Here is a 19,947-nt window from a genome sequence, read left to right as displayed (position 1 = left end):
AATGACCATATTACCCAAAGCACTATACAGATTTAATGCAATTCCAATCAAAATCCCAATGGCATTCCTCATAGAAATAAGAAAAGCAATCATGAAATTCATCTGGAAAAATAAGAGACCCAGAATAGCTAAAGCAATCCTTAGCAGGAAGAGCAAAGCAGGTGGCATCACTATACCAGACCTTAAACTATTCTACACAGCAATAGTAACAAAACGGCATGATATTGGCACTAAAACAGATTAGTAGACCAATGGTACAGAATAGAGGACACAGAGACTAACCCATAAAATTACAATTATCTTATATTAGACAAAGGTGCCAAAAAACATGCACTGGAGAAAAAAATAGCATCATCATCAAATAGTGCTGGGAAAACTGGAAATCCATATGCAACAAAATGAAATTAAACCCCTATCTCTCACCATGCACAAAACTTAATTCAAGTTTGTATTTCATACTCACTTTCAAATAAAACTGCCAGAGGTTACAAAGTCATCTCCCGGGTGCAGCGTGCTCTTTTCTAATAAAATGTGCCCCCAGTATACCAAGCTTTCCTGTCACAAATTTACTCACAAGGCTTCCTATCCTTTAAAGTGAACAAAGACTCCTGCCATGGTACACATGTGCTCAGAGGCAATGTGTTAACAGTCTGAATAAACGTTGAGAAGAGTCAGCTGGAGCTGGCAAACATGCCCAGAAGCCACAACTTCCCTTGGATAAGGACACCATGAAAATCCTGAAGGGCTTTTCCCAGCTCCCCAGGCTCCTTTCCTTTCTCCTCCTTCCACCCACCATTCCCTCCTCAGTGGAGGACAAAATGCCTCCCCTTTCCTCCTGCTCTTTTGGAATGTGGTCTGCGCAGACCCAGGACACCTTGGCAGCCACAGCAGAGACCTTCCCTAGGACCAAGCACACAACTCGGGCACCCGCCTGTCCAGGAGCTGGGGAGCCAGCAGTGAGGAGGTGGCACCAGCGGTACAAATGTGGCTGGGACAAGCAGGGTTTAGCGGCAGTGGTCACTCCAGTGAGGCTTGCTCCCCTTGATGTGGGAGAGGTGAGGAAAGGAGAAGACCCAGGCAGCTTGCCAGGCAGCCTTAAGCACCTAAGCCTGGGCACCTGAGACCAATTAAGAAATATGTTCTTTGGTTGTTAAGTCCACAGGTAGCTAAGTCCTGCCAAGTAGAGTACAAGGGAAAAAATATTAGGGGCTGGTAATCAGTCTGGAGTGTGTCAGATAGTACAGTAGAGAATGTAATAACAGTGTTCCCTGAATACTAGGCAAAATGGTTACATGGTAAGAGTCCACCACACTGAATTTCAATACCCATAGCAATCTTTTAAGTCCACTTTTTTCATTGAACTATAATGTAGACTTTTAAAAGTCCAAGAAATAAAATTAGCTTTATAAAATTTACAACATGAATACACCTGTACATCTGCCACCCAGATATTTGAAAAGAGCTTTAACAATTTGCCCAAAACTTCTCTCCTGCTCCTTCCTAATTCTTATCCCATCCAAGCAGTGCCACCATTCTGAAATATATATTAGTTTTTGTGTTTTTAATTAGTTATTTATTTAATTATTAACTTATGCATGCTAGGGATCACCATTGAGTTATATCTACAACCAGTGGGAATTTTAATAAATCTTCTCTTTATTTTGAACTCTGTCCTTGGTTTCCCACGAAGCTCTCACCAAGTCCCTGGGGATCTTTTCATTGCCATATTCTCCTTTTTTAAATCTATGACTGAGCTTCCTGATGAGATATTTTACATACATCTCATCTCTGTCTTAAAACTGCTTCATGATCCCACCTGCCCAAACATGTTTTAGTCATAGTCTTTATCTGGGTGAATATTGCCATCACCTGCAGGAACACCTCACCCAAAGCTTGAGTGGCATCTGAAACACCTTCCCTTCCCTTTCTTACAAAATTGTTCTATTTCTTTAGCACCTATCAAAAGTATCTTTTTTCATATAGCACTTGCTCTCATTTAAGCCCTCATCATTTTTTTCCATGAATTATGCATTGTTTTTATTCATGTGACTCTTCAATAACTTAACTGAAAACATATTTAGGGCCTAAACTTGTGAGGTAAGTGGTGTAAAAGAATACAATTGGGGAACAGGGTTCCCCTATAGAGAAGACCTCTCAAAAGCCTGAAACAATAAAGGGAAATGTTCAGGTGAGTGAGAACTGCATAAATGAGCATCCTGAGGCAGGAAAACATTCAGAACATTCCAGAAGTTGAATTATCAGTTACTGGAAACTGCCATCCAATGAGAATGGAAAGGTAGTCATGGGTCAGATCCTAGATCAGATGGGCTTTCTACAGTGATTACAGAGGGAAGTAGAACTTTAAAGTAGGAGAATGACACAACTTTAAATGTTAAGATGACCACTGAATTCCATGTGGACCACATTGGATAGAAGCCCCTCTCCCTATGCCCAGACTTTTAGGATTGCCAGGAATTATCTCTAGGTGCTCCTGATTCTGAAACCAGATGAATTAAGATTTATCTCCCGTACCACTTCCAAAATAAACTTTAAAATCTTAAGATAATGGACTAGTATTTCACTACATAGCCTTTGCCTACTTGCTCAAAACTGACACTCTTGGGCTGGGGTTGTAGTGTTTGCCTAGTAAGTGTGAGGCCCTGGGTTCGATCCTCAGCACCATATAAAAATTAAATAAATAAATATTGAGTCCAACTACAACTAAAAAATAAATATTAAAAAAATTTAAAAAACTGATGCTCTCTAAAAACATATGGTACTTTAACCATATCAAACCATTTTTAATTTTTTTTATTTTTTTTTTCTTTTTAGATATACATGACAGCAGAGTGAATTTTGACATATTATACATACATGGAATAATGAAGCATAACTTATTCTAATTAGGATCCATTCTTATAGTTGAACATGATGTGAAGTTACACCAGTCATGTATTCATATATGAACATAGGAAAATTATGTCTAATTTATTCAACTCTCTATCCTATTCCCATTCCCCTTCCCCTCCCTGCATTCCCTTTTGCCCAATACAATGAACTTCTAATCTTCCCTCCCCATTCCACTTACTGTATAATAGCATCAAATGTAAGAGAGAAAATTTGGCCTTTGGTCTTTGGGGACTGACTTATTTCACTTACCATGATAGTCTCCAGCTCCATCCATTTACCAGCAAATGTCATCATCTCATTCTTCTTTGTGGCTCAGCAATTTTCCAGTGTGTGTGTGTGTGTGAGAGAGAGATAACGGGTCAAATGATGGTCCCTTTCCAAATTTTCTGAAGAATCTCCATACTGCTTTCTAGAGCAGGTGCAACAATTTGAAGTCCCACCAGCACTATATGAGTGTATTTTCCCCCACATCCTCACCAACATTTTTTATTACTCATATTCTTGATAATTGCTATTCTGACTAGAGTGACATATCTCAGTGTAGTTTTAATTTGCATTTGTCTAATTGCTATAGATGTTGAATATATATTTTTCATATATTTCTTGACTGGTCATATTTCGTCTTTTGTAAAGTGTCTGTTCAGTTCCTTTGCCCATTTATTGATTGGGTTATTCATTATTTGGTGTTGCTTTTTGAGTTATTTACAAATCCTGGAGGTTAATTCTCTGAAATTTTTCCCATTCTGTAGTCTCCTCTTCACATTCTTAATTTCTTCCTTTGCTGTGAAAAAAGCCTTTTAGTTTGATGCCATCCCATTTATTGATTCTTGATTTTACTTCTGGTACTTTAGGAGTCTTGGTCAGGAATTCTGTTCCTAAGCAGACATGATGAAGAGTTGGGCCCATATTTTCTTCTAGTAGGCACAGGGTCCCTGGTCTAAGGTCTAGGTCCTTGATTGAGTTTTGTGTGGGGTGAGACAAAGTGGTTCAATTTCATTCTGCTACATTTGAATTTCCACTTTTCCTGTATGTTTTGTTGAAGAAGCTATGTTTCTCCAATGTATGTTTATGCTGCCTTTGGCTAGTATGATATACCTGTATTTTTGTGTCTTCTATTCTGTTCCATTAGTCTTCATGTCTGTTTTGGTGCAAATACCATGCCATTTTTTAACTATGGCTCTTTAAGTTCTGATATTGTGATGCCTCCTGCTTCACTTTTATCACTGAGGATTGCTTTGGTTATTCTGGGTCTCTTATTTTTCCAAATGAATTTCATAACCACTTTTTCGTATTCTATGAAGAGTGTGATTGGAATTTTAATAGGAATTGCATTAAGTTTATGTAGCACTTTTGGTAGTATGGTCATTTTGACAATATTAATTCTCTCTATCCAAGAACATGGGAGATCTTTGCATCTTCTAAGGGCTTCTTTAGTTTCTTTCTTTAGTGTTTCATAATTTTCATTGTAGAGATATTTCACTTCTTTCTTTTGTTAGATTGATTCTCAAAGATTTTTTTGTTTGTTTGTTTTTTGTTTTTTAGGCTGTTGTGAGGGACAGTTTTCCTAATTTCTCTTTTAGTTGATTCACTATTGGTGTATAGACACATGATTGATTTATAGGTGTTAATTTTATATCCTGCTACTTTGCTGAATTTGTTTATGGTGGTGTCTTTTGGGCCTTCTAAATATAGATTTATTTCTTTGGCAAATAGGAATAATTTGAGAGCTTTTATTCCTATTCATATCCCTTTAATTTCTTTCTTCTGTATAATTGCTTTGGCTAGAGTTTCTAGGACTATGTTGAATAGAAGTGGTGAAAGAGGGTCTTCCTGTCTTTTTCCAGTTTTTAGAGGATATACTTTCAATTTTTCTCTATTTAGAATGATGTTGGCCTTGGGTTTAACATATATAGCTTTTAGGATGTTAAGGAATCTTTCTACTATCCCTAGTTTTTATAGTGTTTTGAATGTGAATGAATTCTATATTTTGTCAAATGTCTTTTCTTAATCTATTAAGATAATCATGAGATTATTTTCCTTAACTCTATTGATGTGGTGAATTATTGATTTCCACATGCCGAAACAACCTTACATTCCTGGGATGAACTCAACTAGATCAAGGTGCACTACATTTTAAATATGTTTTTGTATGCAATTTCCCATTATTTTATTAAGACTTTTGCATCTATGTTCATCAGGGATATTGTTCTCAAGTTTTCTTTCCTTGATGCGTCTTTGTCTGCTTTTGAATCAGGGTGATACTGGCTTCATAAAATATGTTTGGAAGGGTTCCCTTCTTTTCTATGGAATAATTTGAGGAACATAGGTGTTTGTTCTTCTTTGAAAGTCTGGTAAAACTTGGCTGAGAATCCTTCTGGTCCTGGGCTTTTCTTCCATGGTAGGCTTTTGATGGCATCTTCAATTTCATTGCTTGAAATTGATCTGTATAAATTTTCTATGTCCTCCTGATTCAATTTGGACTCATTCATTTCTATGTCCTCCTGATTCAGTTTAGATCATACAATCTAGAAATTTGACAGTCTTCAAAATTTTTTCTTTTATTGGACCATAAATTTTCAAAATTGTTTCTGATTATCATCTATATTTCAGTAGTGTTATGTCTTGTTGATGTAAAATTCCCTGAAGCAGTATGAAATGACCTTCTGAGTCCTTTCTCATTAACTTTGGCTTAAAGTCCATTTTATGTGATATGAGGCTAGAATCTCCTGCTTATTTGTGAGATCCAGATAAATGATATATTGTTTTCCCATCCTTTTAGCTTCAGTTTGTGGATGTCTTTGCCTATAAGGTGAGTCTCTGGAAGACAGCATATTGTTTTGTCTTGTTTTTAATCCAATCTCTCAGTCTATGTCTTTTGATTGATGAGTTTAGGCCATTTATATTAAATGTTGTTATTGAGAAATTATTTTTATTGCTAGTCATTTTGATTTCTTTCTGGTTTTTACTTTGAATTTGTTTTTCTTTTATTGACTATTCTTCTAGTGTAGTTCCTCCATTTTCTGGTTTTAACTTTTATTTCTCTTTTCTTCTTCATGAAATATTTTGATGAGTATGTTTTGTAATGCAGGCTTTCTAGTTTTGAATTCTTTTAACTTTTGTTTATCATGGAAGGTTTTTATTTCATCTTCAAATCTGAAGCTTAATTTTTCTGGGTATAGTATTCTTGGGTGGTATCCATTTTCTATCAGAGTTTGATATATATTATTCCAAGACCTCTTAGCTTTGAGGGTTTGGATTGAGAAATCAGTTGAGGTGCATATTGGTTTCCCTGTACATGTAAACTGTTACTTTTATCTGGCAATATTTAAAAGTCTATCCTTATTCTATATGTTAGACATTATCATAATACTGTGACTTAGTGTGGGTGTGCTGTAATTTTGTATATTTGGGGTCATATAAGCCTCCTGTATTTGATTTTCTATTTAATTCCTAAGGTTTGGAAAATTTTCTGATATTATTTCATTGAATAGATTGTGCATTCCTTTGGTTTGTATCTCCAAGCCTTAATCTATCCTGATAAGCCCTATATTTGTTCTTTTCATGTTATCCCATATTTCTTGGAAGTTCTGTTCATGGTCTTTTAAATCGTTTCTCCATGGTCTACTCTATTTTAAAGATCATTATTTTGTCTCCATTATGTAAAACTTGGTCTTCCAAGTAGTGTAGTGTGTTCATGATGCTTTTCATTGAATTTTCAATTTGGTTTATTGGTTCATTTTGGGGATCTCTACTTGATTTTTCAGAATCTCTCTTTATTAAAATGTTCTTTCACTTCCTCTGTGTTATTTCACTCCTTATGTCAACCTATACCTTGCAGATCAGTTTAATTATGAACATTCTAAACTATTCTCTGAGATTTCTTCCACCATGGTATTGGTGGACTCTGTTATTGAAGTATCTTGGTGTTTGGAGGGTGATTTTTTCCCTTGCTTTTTAATGTTGTTTGTGTGTCTACCCATCTAAAATTATGATTTTAAGGCAGTAGAGTTTCTACATTGTGGATTTATAGTGTCCTTGAAGGTTTCCAGTACATCACAGTTTAGTGGGAGACAAATTATAACACACAATACAAACAATATATAGCATTAAATCAAATAGTTCCTATTATGACATCTACAATATTAATTGTCACAATAAATAGAAATCATGTGGTCAGTTATTGCCCATAGTAATCAGGGTAAGTTTGCAAAAGATTTTATAACTTCAAATGATGGACAGGGAGAAAATAGACATGACATAGAATATGATAATTATGAGGAAGGGAGAGAGAACCTAGAAGTAAAAAAAAATAAAGGAAGAGTGAAAGAGAGAACAATCAAAATTGGTTGTTAGGAGAAGAAAAGGGAGAAAGAGAATCAAGGGTAATAGATAAGTGAGAAAAATAATATATAAAATTAAAAAAAATAAAAATAAAAGAATACAAAATATATTACTCATACTAGTCCTGAAAAACAGATTCATGAAAAAATCTGGCTTCAAAAATGCTAGAAATGAGAAAAAAAAATATGAATATGTATATGTGTGTCCATGAACCATTCAGGTCACAATTAAACAGAAAAGAAAAAATAAGAATTTAAAATTAAGAACAAAAAGATCTTAATGAAAATTTAAAGAATTTTTTCCACTGGAGTTTAAAAGATTCTCAGCTTCCCTACTCAGCAGTGTTAGATGGGATGGGCTGCAGTGTGATATCTGCTCCACTCTCAGATTGGGATTGCTGGAGTGTGAGAGGATATCCTGTAGGTAGAGCTTTTAGTAGTGGGGTTTAGGCTTTGGTAGGCTTCAGGTTCTTCACTGAATAGTGATTAGTCTGAAGATTTTAAATCAGCATACTGGCAGGGCCCAGCAGTTATCAGTCCATACTGGAAGACTACACCCCAGAGATCTCCCCTAGGTTCTACTCATGTGGTGGAAAAGCCAATTTTTAGCCCCCTCCATCACCTGTGGACCCTATGTTTCCTTGTCTATCAGGCTCAGTCTTCAATTCTTCCACCCTTGTGAATTCCTGGCTATGCACATCTCTCTCAGCAAGTAATGCAAGTGGCAGGATTGAAGGGGAAGGGAGAAGCTGGGTGGATTTCCACAATCAGTATACCTTTGTGCAAACCTCTCTCCATTTTTTACTTTCTCCTGGTCACTTACATACACTCTATGTCATGCAGTATGGGTTTGCCAGGAACAAGTTCCCTCAGCTGCCAGCCCCTGCACAATGGCTGCAAAATCGTTCCTTCCTCTGGCCTCCAAAAGCAGCACAGAAGGAAATTATGTAGCATGTCTTTCAATTAAGTTGGGCAATACCTTTCATCTCTGATCTCTCCATATCCAAACATGCCTCAGGCCTTCTAAAAATAAAATAATTCCCTTATCCCTCCAAGTTGCTCTTGGAGGGACATCTCTGGCTATTGCCTCCGATGTCAGTCACTACAACCCCAGCAATGGCACTGGGGATTTACATCTCATTTTATTATATCCAAACTTCTGAGTCCCTAACCTGTTTTGAATGTCCAATATTAAATCTGAGTAAAGTCCCCCCCACACACTTTTTTTTCACTCACCTTGCTGAGAAGCTGCCTATCTGCTTTCTTGATTTCACACCATGGAGCAGCCAGGAAAATGACCTCATGTATTCTGCCATCTTCAGAAACCTCTACATAAGGTTTTGGAGTTTTTCATACCATATGTATGTGTGTGTGTGTGTGTGTGTGTGTGTGTGTGTGTGTATGTATATATATATATATATATATATATATATATATATATATATATATATATATATATATATATATATATATGTATTTTATGAAAAAATATAGATATTTTATGAAAATAAATATATACATACATTTATTTTATGAAATGTTGATTATGGTATTGACTATAGAAAATATTTAATACTATTGGAGAAAAGCTAAACCCAATACTTAGTTAAAATAATTAACTTTTAATACACAGAGCACTATGAAGAAAAAGGCATCTCATTGAAATGAGAGTATTAGCCAGTGAATCTATACTTCACCCACAGGATGGAAAAATTGACTATAAGGCTGCCCTCACTATGAATCTGTCAAACAGAATAACCATTGGGAATTCGGGTCACCCAAGAAAATGGAAAGATCCTGCTAAAAGCTGTCTTGAAAGAATGAGCTCAGTGGTAGACCATCACTGGATTCAATCTCCAGTATAACCAAAAATAAAACAAAATAAAATATAAGTAAAAAGACAATTATAATACAAAAGTGGGATAATCATACTAGTATATATTCTTATTAAATTCATATTTTGAAAGTTGGTATTATAATTTTGATAATTTGCCTTGTTCTGATTGGTCTAGTGTGAGGGGAAGTTATAGATGTATGTAATATGGAAGCATGTACAAAGTGAGGTAGGAATGGCCAGAACTGTACAAAACACAGGAAAACAATTATTCACTTGATATTCACATAATAACCAGGAAAACTGTATAAGTTTTGAGATGATGCCTTAGTCAAATCATAAGAAGAAAAAATTTTCCTTAAAGTTCAAATATAAAAATACAAACTTTTGTCCAGACACATGTTGTAACAACATTGCAGGCAGTTCTGAAGGGCTAAAATGATATACAAGATCACCAGTAACTGAAGATCTCTGTTCACTGGCCCCCAAATTGCTTGATTCCTGTAAGTATTTTGCTTTTAGGAAGGGTAGCTGTGACCTCCTGAACTGTAGCCCAGAACAGTGAAACAATGATGGTAGAAAAGTGTTGAAATCCGGACAGAGTGTGCAGTTGAATTAACAGCAATGCTTTGATGTAAATTGTTAGCCTCATCACTATACCTTGTTTTATATGAATCATATAAAATATTAATATTAAGTGAATCTGGGTAAAGGGCACATGAGAACTTCCTACACTATCTTTTCAACTTTTCTATAAATCTTAGATTACGTGAAAATTAAAAGTTTACCAAAAAATGTAGGAAGGAGACTTAACTATGTACCGGTGCACACAAAAACAAACCTGAGCTGTAGTGATGTTCTGATAACAGCAACAGAGATGAATACACAAGTGTCATTTCAAAAATAACCCATGGAGAAAAGAGGGAGTAGTGGTTGGGAAAAGGGCACATGGGCCTCCTGAGTGCTGGCCATGTTTTACCTTCTTGACCTGTGTAGAGAATCAGATGTGACTGTGTTACTATTTCTGTCCTTGATGGAATTTGCCTGCAAATGGGATATTCTGTCAAGGTATAGATAGGTAACAAAGGATATGCTTGAAAACGAGGTGTCTGCTGTCCTTGGGAGGGCCTGCTCGCAAATGAGAGGCTCCTTCAAGGTTTAGATAAGGTAACAGCGGACATGCTTGAAAATGAGGTGTCTACTGTCCTTGGGAGGACTTGCCCACAAACGGGATGTTCTGCCAAGTGGGCTAAGAGGGCGCTAAGAAAAATTTTATTATCTGTTCTTAACAAGAGCAAAGCTTGGCATGCTCCAGGCTGAGAGTAGATTAACCATGAGAAGCAGGTCACTTCTGATTAGAAAGTAAAACATCTGTATGCAATGTTTAATTATCTGAAAGACCTGATTCATTGATGTCGGAAGGCTGCCTTCTTTGTTCACAATACTATAAAAAGATGTCTTGTACACAATAAAGGACTTTTTTTTCTACTGCTGCTTTGCTTGCTTTGCTTTTTATTTCTTTCTTTCTCATGCTGACCTGCAAGTGAATTACTGCAACATTTGGCGTAGTCAGCAGGATCCAGCACTGAAAGGGTAAGCACCCCGGGTTAAGAAAAAAAAAAAGGGGGACTTTCGGGATTAACAAAATATCGAAAGGTATCGCCCCAGGTTGAAAGAAACTTTAGGGGGACTTTCAGAACTAACAAATATCGAAAGGAATTGCCCTGGGTTGAAAGAGACTTTAGGGGGACTTTCAGAACTAACATGGGAAACCCCCAGTCCTTAAAGGAACAATGTGTGGAGTTACTACAAGGATTATTATATTTCATAGGTGTGAAAACATCTCATAAGAGACTCAAGGAGTTATTTAAAATTATAGAATGTCATTGTCACTGGTTCCAGTATCAAACTAAGGTCCAGTTAAATTTAGGGGAATGGAAATTGGTTCAAAAAGAGCTCCGTAAGCAGCATCAGGCTGGAAATGTTATTTCTTTGAAGATTTGGACATTGTGTAGCGCTATTACTCAGGCATTACGATTATTAGAAAGTGATAATAAAAAAGGGCTCTCTTTGTGAAAGACAAGTTTATACATCAAAATCTGATAATAAGGTTAACAAAACGGAGCCCATGGAAAATATATGTGATACTATAGATGACTCTCCTGAATCAGATCTGGGTGATAAGGAAGATTTAAAAAGTTCAGATAGTGACTCCAATATGAAAGAAATTATGGAGGCCTTTGTGGATAAAATGAAATTAAAAAAAAAAAAAGGTCTTCTCTTAAACCTACTACTCCTTCTAATGCTTCTTTCTTTCCAATGACAGAGTATAGAGTTGATGTAGGTAGAAAACAACAAAGTTTTTCATTTCCTCTTACTATGATACATGATGATGATGATCTTGCAGCTCCTCCTGTTTGTTTTGTTGATCCACCACATTTGTTTCCTATAACTAGACAACAAAACCTTCAAAATCCCCCAATGATTGATTTCACTATACTGCAGTGGAATACAAGTTTATAAAGGATTTAAAAGCTGCAATCTTTCAATATGGCCCTCAGTCTCCTTTTGTGTTAGATATGTTAGAAAATTTGGGAACTTCTAAATTACTTATTCCTTTGGATTGGGAGGCACTAGCAAAAACAGTTTTGGAGGGATCTCAATGGTTACAATTGAGAAGTTGGTCGGAAGATGAGGCACACAAACAAGCTGGAGAGAGTGAAACTCAAAATCCCCCGGGACCTATGGAGGATAAGTTAATGGGGGAAAGTAATTACCATGCCTTTAGAGAGCAGGCTCAATATACAGATCCAGATCTTCAACAAGTTTGACAGGTTTTCTTAAGAGCTTGGAGATGTGTAATACCCACTGGTCAAGCACAACCTTCCTTTACTAAAACTATACAAGGGGCTACTGAAACGTACACTGATTTTCTTGCAAGACTGTGTACTGCTGTAATGAAGGCAATGAGTCAAGATCAAATAGCAAAGGTATTATTGGAAACATTAACATTTGAAAATGCAAATCCTAAATGTAAGCATATTTGGGGGCCATTAAAAGGACAAAAGGCCTCATTGAGTGAATATGTGAGAGCTTATGCTGGAGTGGGAGGAATTGAACATCAAAGCTTCTGTTTTTGTTGCAGCCATGGCTGGAGCCCTTAAAACCAATAAATCAGAAACTTATTTCAATTGTGTAAAAGCAGGTCATTTTAAAAGGGATTGTTAAAAAAAATGTAAATTTTATGGTACTTTCTAATTACCGGCTGGTCATTTTTTCTAGGACTCTTGCTTTTTCTTAGATTCTGTATTTTTTGAGCTCATAATTTTGATCCTACAGACCTAAGTTAAAGTTTTTCTGATAAGTTCTATTTTTGATCAACTGTGAAATATTTAAACATTACAATGGAAATTTCACCTAAAATAGCTACAAAGCCTTTATTGTGTTATGTGTGCACATTTGTATTATATGTTATATGTCTGTTTGTGCGTATGTCCATATATCATGTACATGATATAAAGATTGATATATATGTAAAGAGCGCTCATAAAAATTAAAAAAAAAATGCATCCAAATATTTTTAATTCACTGATTTAAATGGCTCAATTTAAATTGGGTAAACAAATTAAAAATAAGATGTCTTTAACATGTTAATGCTTGATGTGCCTTGGTTCTAGGACTTTTCTTCAACAACAACAACAACAAAAAAAATGGCTAACACTGTTCATTATACTTGTCTAATGTTTTGATAAAATAAGTAATTTAATTAGACATAAGATTACTTGTTTATGAGTACTTTCATTAAATATCTGATTGATTGACAAGGTTAATATGCTAAATGTTAAATATACCATTAAATGCTTTTAACTCCTTAAATTACATTAGATAACATTATTAATAATTTTTTAAATTGGTAAATAATATAAATAAATAAATGGTTGCTTTGTCATCCCTAATATTTAGACACTATATTTTCATAATATGGTAAACAGATGTGATTAATTGTGTACTACAAATAACAAACTATTTCTTATTAAAATAAAATAATTTGCCTAAATTCAAAAATTTACAAGGATTGTTTCAAAATATGAATAAAGAAGGGGTTAAAAAATTAAAATGTTCTAGGTATAGATTTAATAGAAAAAATGTGTTTCTGGAAGTGAGTAAATAAAAGGGTTTAAGAAAGTCATAAAGAAGGTCTATGTATGTTGGCTATATATGTTTAAGCAAGTGATAAAAAAGGTCTATGTACGTTGGCTATATATGTAAGTTTTTTAAGCAAATAATCTTGAAGAAATTAAAGATTATACAACTATGGTTAAACAACAACTATTATTTTGCCATATTCTAATATGTTATTTCTTTTAGAGCTAAACTTAATTAATATAAAAACATCAATAGTAATTATGGTACTATTACACTTCTTTGTATATTAAATGTGTTCATATTTTCCAGGTATATAATCATTAAGATAGAAGCTTTAAAAAAATTATATCAAGCTGGTGTTCTCCAAAAGGTTACATGGTAATTTTAGGCTTATAAAAATAACATATTGGAGATTTATTTATATCATTTAATGTTCTAAAACTGGGCCTATTATCAATAAGATATATAAAGTTTATATTATTTTTTACACTGAGGTACAATTTAAATGTATTTTTTAAGTTAATGAGAGCCAAATCTACATAAAGGTTAATATTATAAAACACAAAAACATTTTTCTATTTTTCTACAAAAAGCTAAAATTTTCAGCCTTTCTTTATTTCATGTTTTAGATGTGTTATCATATTGTGTTAGTTTTTACTCAAATAAAATTAATCAATTATTTATATAAAATTTATAAAATAATATTTAAAAACAAAAATAAACTTTAAAAATATAACACTTATTTAAAATTTATAAAGAGCCCTACTTACCTAAGATAAGACTCTATGTCCTATCTCACTACATGTAAAATTACTACAAAAATAGTAGGCCAAATTTCAGTATATTTTACTCATATTAGAGCACATTCTACACTGCCAGGACCATTAACTAAAAAAAATCAAAATATTGATCAACTATTATTCCCCTTACAAAAGGCTCATCTAGACCATGCTTTACATCATACAAACACTAAAGGACTTTATAAAAAATACAAAATAACTGTTCATCATGTGCTCCTTTTAATATTCCTTATTGTCCTCCTGGTGTTAATCCAAGGGGACTCCATCCTATTGCTCTTTAACAAATTGATGTTATAATTCAGTCATTTGGACAACTAAGATATGTACATCATACTATTGACACTCATAATCATTTTCAATGGGCCACAGTTTATCCAAAAAAAAAAAAAAAAAGAGCTAATGCAATCATTTCTCATTTATTATCTTGTTTTGCTATCATGGAAATTCCTAAGGAACTTAAAACTGACAATGCACCTGCATATACCTCACAAAAATTACATTCATTTTTACAAAAATATGACATTACACATACATTTGGCATACCTTATAATAGTCAAGGTCAAGCTACTATAAAAAGGACAAATCATACATTAAAAAAATGTATACTAAAAATAAAAAGGGGGAATATAACTATGGCTTATACACCTCAAAATATACTTCATAAAACTTTACTAACTTTTAATTTTTTAAATGTCTGGTCAACTTCTGAGGTTCCTGCAGCTCAGCAACATTTCTCTACATTTAAATCTCAACCATTATTTCTAAAATCGGAAATACCTATATAGTACAGGGATGAAAATAAAGAATGGATTTCTGGGTTGTTGCACCACATGGGAAGAGGGTTTACTCTTATTTCTACAGGTAAAACACCTTTCTGTGTACATTCAAGACTTATCAAATTGCAGATTGAGCGACCCATTTGTCAGACAATTTCAGGAGCTGGCAATGCAGAGAACTTTTACGATGGCATCGAGAACAGCAAACCCCCCAACATGGGGACAGATTAAAACGTTGACTCAAGAAGCTGAAAAAAAAAAAAAAAAAAAAAAAACTTTTCAAAAGGCAAATCAGCCTTTAAATCCTGTTAATCTTTTATTAGCTGTACTTGCAGTTATTAATTGCCAGGTAAGTATAGTTTCTGCTCATTCTTTTGCTTATTGGGCCTATGTTCCTAACCCTCCTTTGGTGAGCAGTGTTTCCTGGGGAGAACCTAAAGTTCGTGTGTGTACTAATAACACTAATTTTCCCCCCTCCTGTATGTGGGGGAATTAAAAATATTCCATTCCATAAAAATATGTATAATATTTCTAATATAACTGTAACTGTTAAAGGAGTCCCATTGTGTATAGGGGCTTGTTCTTTCTGTTTGCCTCTTATAGCACATAACGACTCTCTTTCTTATAATACTTGGGGAGTTAATTATCGTAGTTATTCTACTGCTGTTTTTACTGTCATGATATCTTTTCGAGGATTTAATACCATAGTATGTATGTTAATCAATCATGGCTAACATCTGAAGAATGTTTTGTCAGAACTCATCTTCCTTTATGTTCAGCTAAATATTTTTAAACATTTTTAACTCATTTAAAGTGGAAAAAATGTCATGATCATCACCCTAAAACAATAGTCAAATATCAAAATATCACTATAGTTGCTTGGAGTCCTAATCATTCTAAATTTATAGAAAGTTGGTCAAATCATACTTTAAGATGGCATCAACATAATGGGACAATAAATGCTTGGGGTAATGAGACAATTAAAATGCAACATTATGCTTTGGTCCCTCCAATGTTACAGCATATAAAGTTTTCTAATATTCAAGGGGATATATGAAAATTATGGGCAGTATCTGGGAAACTCACTGTTTGGACTGGAAATTTCACGTTAGATGTATCCCATTCTCTCCTTTTGAAGTACATCTACATAATAATCTGACTTATTTTGCTTCTACATGTGTTAAAGTCCCTTATTCTCTTATGATTGGAAACTGGGAATAGAATGAAACTTGGGGAACAATATCATGTATAGACTGTTATCTTACTCAATGTGTAAATAGAACTAATTGGGAATTAATAGAAATTAATAATTATTCTTTAGTTATTGTTAAAGCTTGCACAGAATTGTGGGTGCCTGTTAATTTGACTCATCCTTGGTCTGATTCATTGTCTGTTACTCATTTTTACAATGCTGTTCAAGTTTTGTTACATTGCTCTCCACAATTAATAGGAATACTTATAGCTTCATTCCTTGCAGTTGCTTCTGTAACTGCCACTGCTGTGATAGCTAGAGTTGCTTTGCATCAAGACATTCAAACTGTGAATTTCGTGAGAACATGGCATCAAGATACTCATTTATTATGGCAACAACAAAAGGACTTAGACTCTCAATTGACTACAGATGTGATCAATTTACAACATACTGTTTCCTGGCTTGGCGATCAAGTGACTATCTTGGCTACCAGAAGTGTTCTAAAGTGTGACTGGAATTCTTCTCATATTTGTGTGACTCCTGTGCCATATAATACCAGTGATTTCTGGGAAACTATTAAAAGATGGTTAAATGGACATCAAAATTTAACTTTAGAAATTATAAATTTAAAAACAACTATTATGGACACCTTTAGTAAGACATTACCTGAACTAACAGGATCTGACATTTTACAAAAATTGTCTTCAAGTATTGCTAATTTAAATCCTTTAAGACATTTCTCTACCTTGTTATCAACTACTTTAGGTAACACTGTAATAATTTTTGTTTCGTGTTCTGTTTTGTATATAGTCTTCCAACGCTGGAAAAAGTGAAAGCAACTGAAACATAAAACCTCTCTCATCACTTCTGCTATGGCTCATTTACAAAAACAAAAGGAGGAAAATGTAGAGAATCAGATGTGACTGCGTTACTATTACTGTCCTTGATGTAGTTTGCCTGCAAACGGGATATTCTGTCAATGTATAGATAGGTAACAAAGGATATGCTTGAAAATGAGGTGTCTGCTGTCCTTGGGAGGGCCTGCTCGCAAACGGGATGTTCTGCCAAGTGGGCTAAGAGGGCGCTAAGAAAAATTTTGTTATCTGTTCTTAACAAGAGCAAAGCTTGGCATGCTCCAGGTGGAGAGTAGATTAACCATGAGAAGCAGGTCACTTCTGATTAGAAAGTAAAACTTCGTATGCAATGTTTAATTAGCTGAAAGACCTGATTCATTGATGTTGGAAGGTTACCTTCTTTGTTCACAATACTATAAAAAGATGTCTTGTACACAATAAAGGACTTTTTTTTTCTACTGCTGCTTTGCTTGCTCTGCTTCTTATTTCTTTCTTTCTCATGCTGACCTACAAGTGAATTACTGCAACAACCTGAACTGGGGTTGCACACATGTCTTCATTTTTGGTAATTCACTGAACTGTACTTTTTATTACATACCCTTCAATCAAAGAAAGGATTAAAAATATTTCAGTTTTACTGGCAAATACTTTCCCATTTCTGGTAAAGGTGAGGATGAACACAGAGTATAGAAATAAATGAGGTGTACAAGTGGGGGGATTCTGTGTGGGCCCAGATACAACAGTCATTAGACTATAAGTCTAAAGTTTTTAAACCTGGAAGGATCTTGGAAATGACCAAATTTAGCCCTGGCAAATTCTTCATGGAGGTAGGTCTGTAGGTGCTGCTGTGTTGGGACAGGCAGGGCCAGACATCAGTGTCTTAACAGAGCTCTCCGGAGATTCTGAAGCAACCACATATATGCCACCAAGACATCTGGGGAGTGAAGTGATTTCAGAGCCAGAATATCCCAGAAATTCACAAGAACCATATCCTTGGCCTGGCTTTCTGTATAACTAAACCTCAAACCCATAGTAAAGACTACTGAGATTTGAGATCCCCACTAGAAGTATCAGTAAGTTCCACCAACCTTAATAAGATTATCATAGACATGTTTTGTTATCATCATGAATTTTTTTTACCCTAGAAATATCACTGTTTTTTTCAATCTAATTTAGATTTCATTCTTCCAATATAGCATTAATATTTTAACATATTTATTATTTATTAAGTAATGGCAGGTCATAGTTCATAAACTATTAAAATAGAAGGGCTACTAACCTATGTATTGAAGTTAAAAAATGAGAAAACTAATCAGTCAGAGATATTATAACTAGTCAAGAGTTCCTAGAATTCAATTCTCTTTTTTCAGACTGATAAATTCAACTGAATTTCTCCCCATAATTATTGTCTAATAAGAGGAACTTATATATACTAGTTTGGGGCTTGGATTCTTTCACTTATAGTTCTGTTAGTTGTGATTTTTCTGAAATTTTTTTCTATTGAAAACACTTCAACAGTATGTTGGCAATCATGCACAACAAAAAAATCTTCACTGGATACTTAAATTAAGGTGCTTCTTATTAATGTAAGAGTAACTCATAGTACATTAAAGGTGAGTTTAATAACTTCTTTTAAGAAATAACAATTTTAGTTAGGCAATTGTGAGGAAAATTATCATCATAAAAGCCAAAGCCACATCATTCTTCCATAAACTCCAAAGTGAGAGATCGATGCCCTGGTTTGTCAAGAATTCTTCACCAGTACATCTGAAATTCAACACAAAAATATATGACTATATTCCTAACATCTTTCAAATTGTACTCAATATAGTTGCTATTCCTTTGTTAAAGAAGTCTATAGGTCATCTAAATATTCAGTATTTGTCATTTCATAAGTAATAGCTAACAGTCATTGAGTACTTCAAATTTTGCTAGATATACTAAGCAACCTGTGCCTGACAGCTTAGTTAATTCCTAAAACAATCTAAAGGAATATAAATATTATGCATATTTCCAAAAGGAGATGATGCAGGCTTAACTTACTTGGCCAAGTTTACAGATTCACACTATGAACCAATTTCCTAGGCTTCTCAGATTCATCTGTTTTCAAATCTATAATGCTGCTCTCTTCAAAGGAAATACTGATCAAGTAAATTCATTTTCTCCTGGTGGGAAAACCTCAGTTTTGATGATGACAACTCTGTCCCCTGTTTATATGATCAAAGCTCCTTAAATTCTGCTTACATCACAAGATAGTCATCCAAAAAATGGGCTAAGAATTCTAAAACCAGAACCAGGGGGGGAAAGGGCTTGTGAACAGAATTCTGTTCTGTCAGCTCTCACACCAATACTATAATGAGCATTGCAGATATTCAGCACAGGAAGATACCAGCAGGTCTAGGATCAGGCTCAAACCTTAAGTAGCAGCTGGAGGAGAGCAGGATGGAGTGCCTCTGTCACAGGTGAGAAAAGCACCTGGGCAGGATCTACCAGTAGCCAATAATCCAGAGGTTCACAGACTATAAGCCTTTAGTAAACCATCAAAATAGTCTATTACAAATTCAAATGTTCTGAAAAAGAACTCATTTTTTCACATTCGATAATATTTTACTGTTAAGAGAACAAGAATTACACAACATGTTCACATACATTAGTGCACAACAACTCACTTTACAAGTTAGAAAACTTAGGCTTAGAAAGTCTTATTGACCTTGAAAGGATCCTTACCAGCTCTAAGGCCAGGGACCTTTCCATATCATACTATGATAGTAAGCAAACCCAATGTGACACTGAATGCAAACTTACATCACATAATTGGAACAGCTACTGCTTTCTGTTGTATTGAGTTCTGGACAGTAGTTTCATCCCCGAAATTCATTGTGTTCCAAAGCCTAAAACACAAGGGGGAGAAGGGCAAGATAAATAGTGTCAAGGGATTATCACAATTATGTCCTCACATTAAATGTTTATGATTATTTCTAAAAAAAATATTCTCTTTCTTGCCATGTCTTTGCCACAGCAAAGTACCTAATTTTCCCTAGAAATAAAGTAGACTAGGGTTGAGATGCTGGTTCCCATTGGATAAGAAAGGAGAA

At 34.5% G+C, this 19,947-nt stretch overlaps 1 pseudogene; it reads right to left on the bottom strand.

Moving 5' to 3' along the window:
- Nucleotides 1-18,454: 18,454 nt before the first annotated feature.
- LOC139706422 (broad substrate specificity ATP-binding cassette transporter ABCG2-like) overlaps nt 18,455-19,947 on the bottom strand; it is a 38,082-nt pseudogene continuing 36,589 nt past the window's right edge.

This window comes from Marmota flaviventris, chromosome 7, assembly GCF_047511675.1.
Source record: "Marmota flaviventris isolate mMarFla1 chromosome 7, mMarFla1.hap1, whole genome shotgun sequence".
Lineage (NCBI taxonomy): Eukaryota > Metazoa > Chordata > Mammalia > Rodentia > Sciuridae > Marmota > Marmota flaviventris.
Note: the sequence above shows the minus strand (reverse complement) of the source record. Positions and strands in the feature narration are given on the sequence as shown.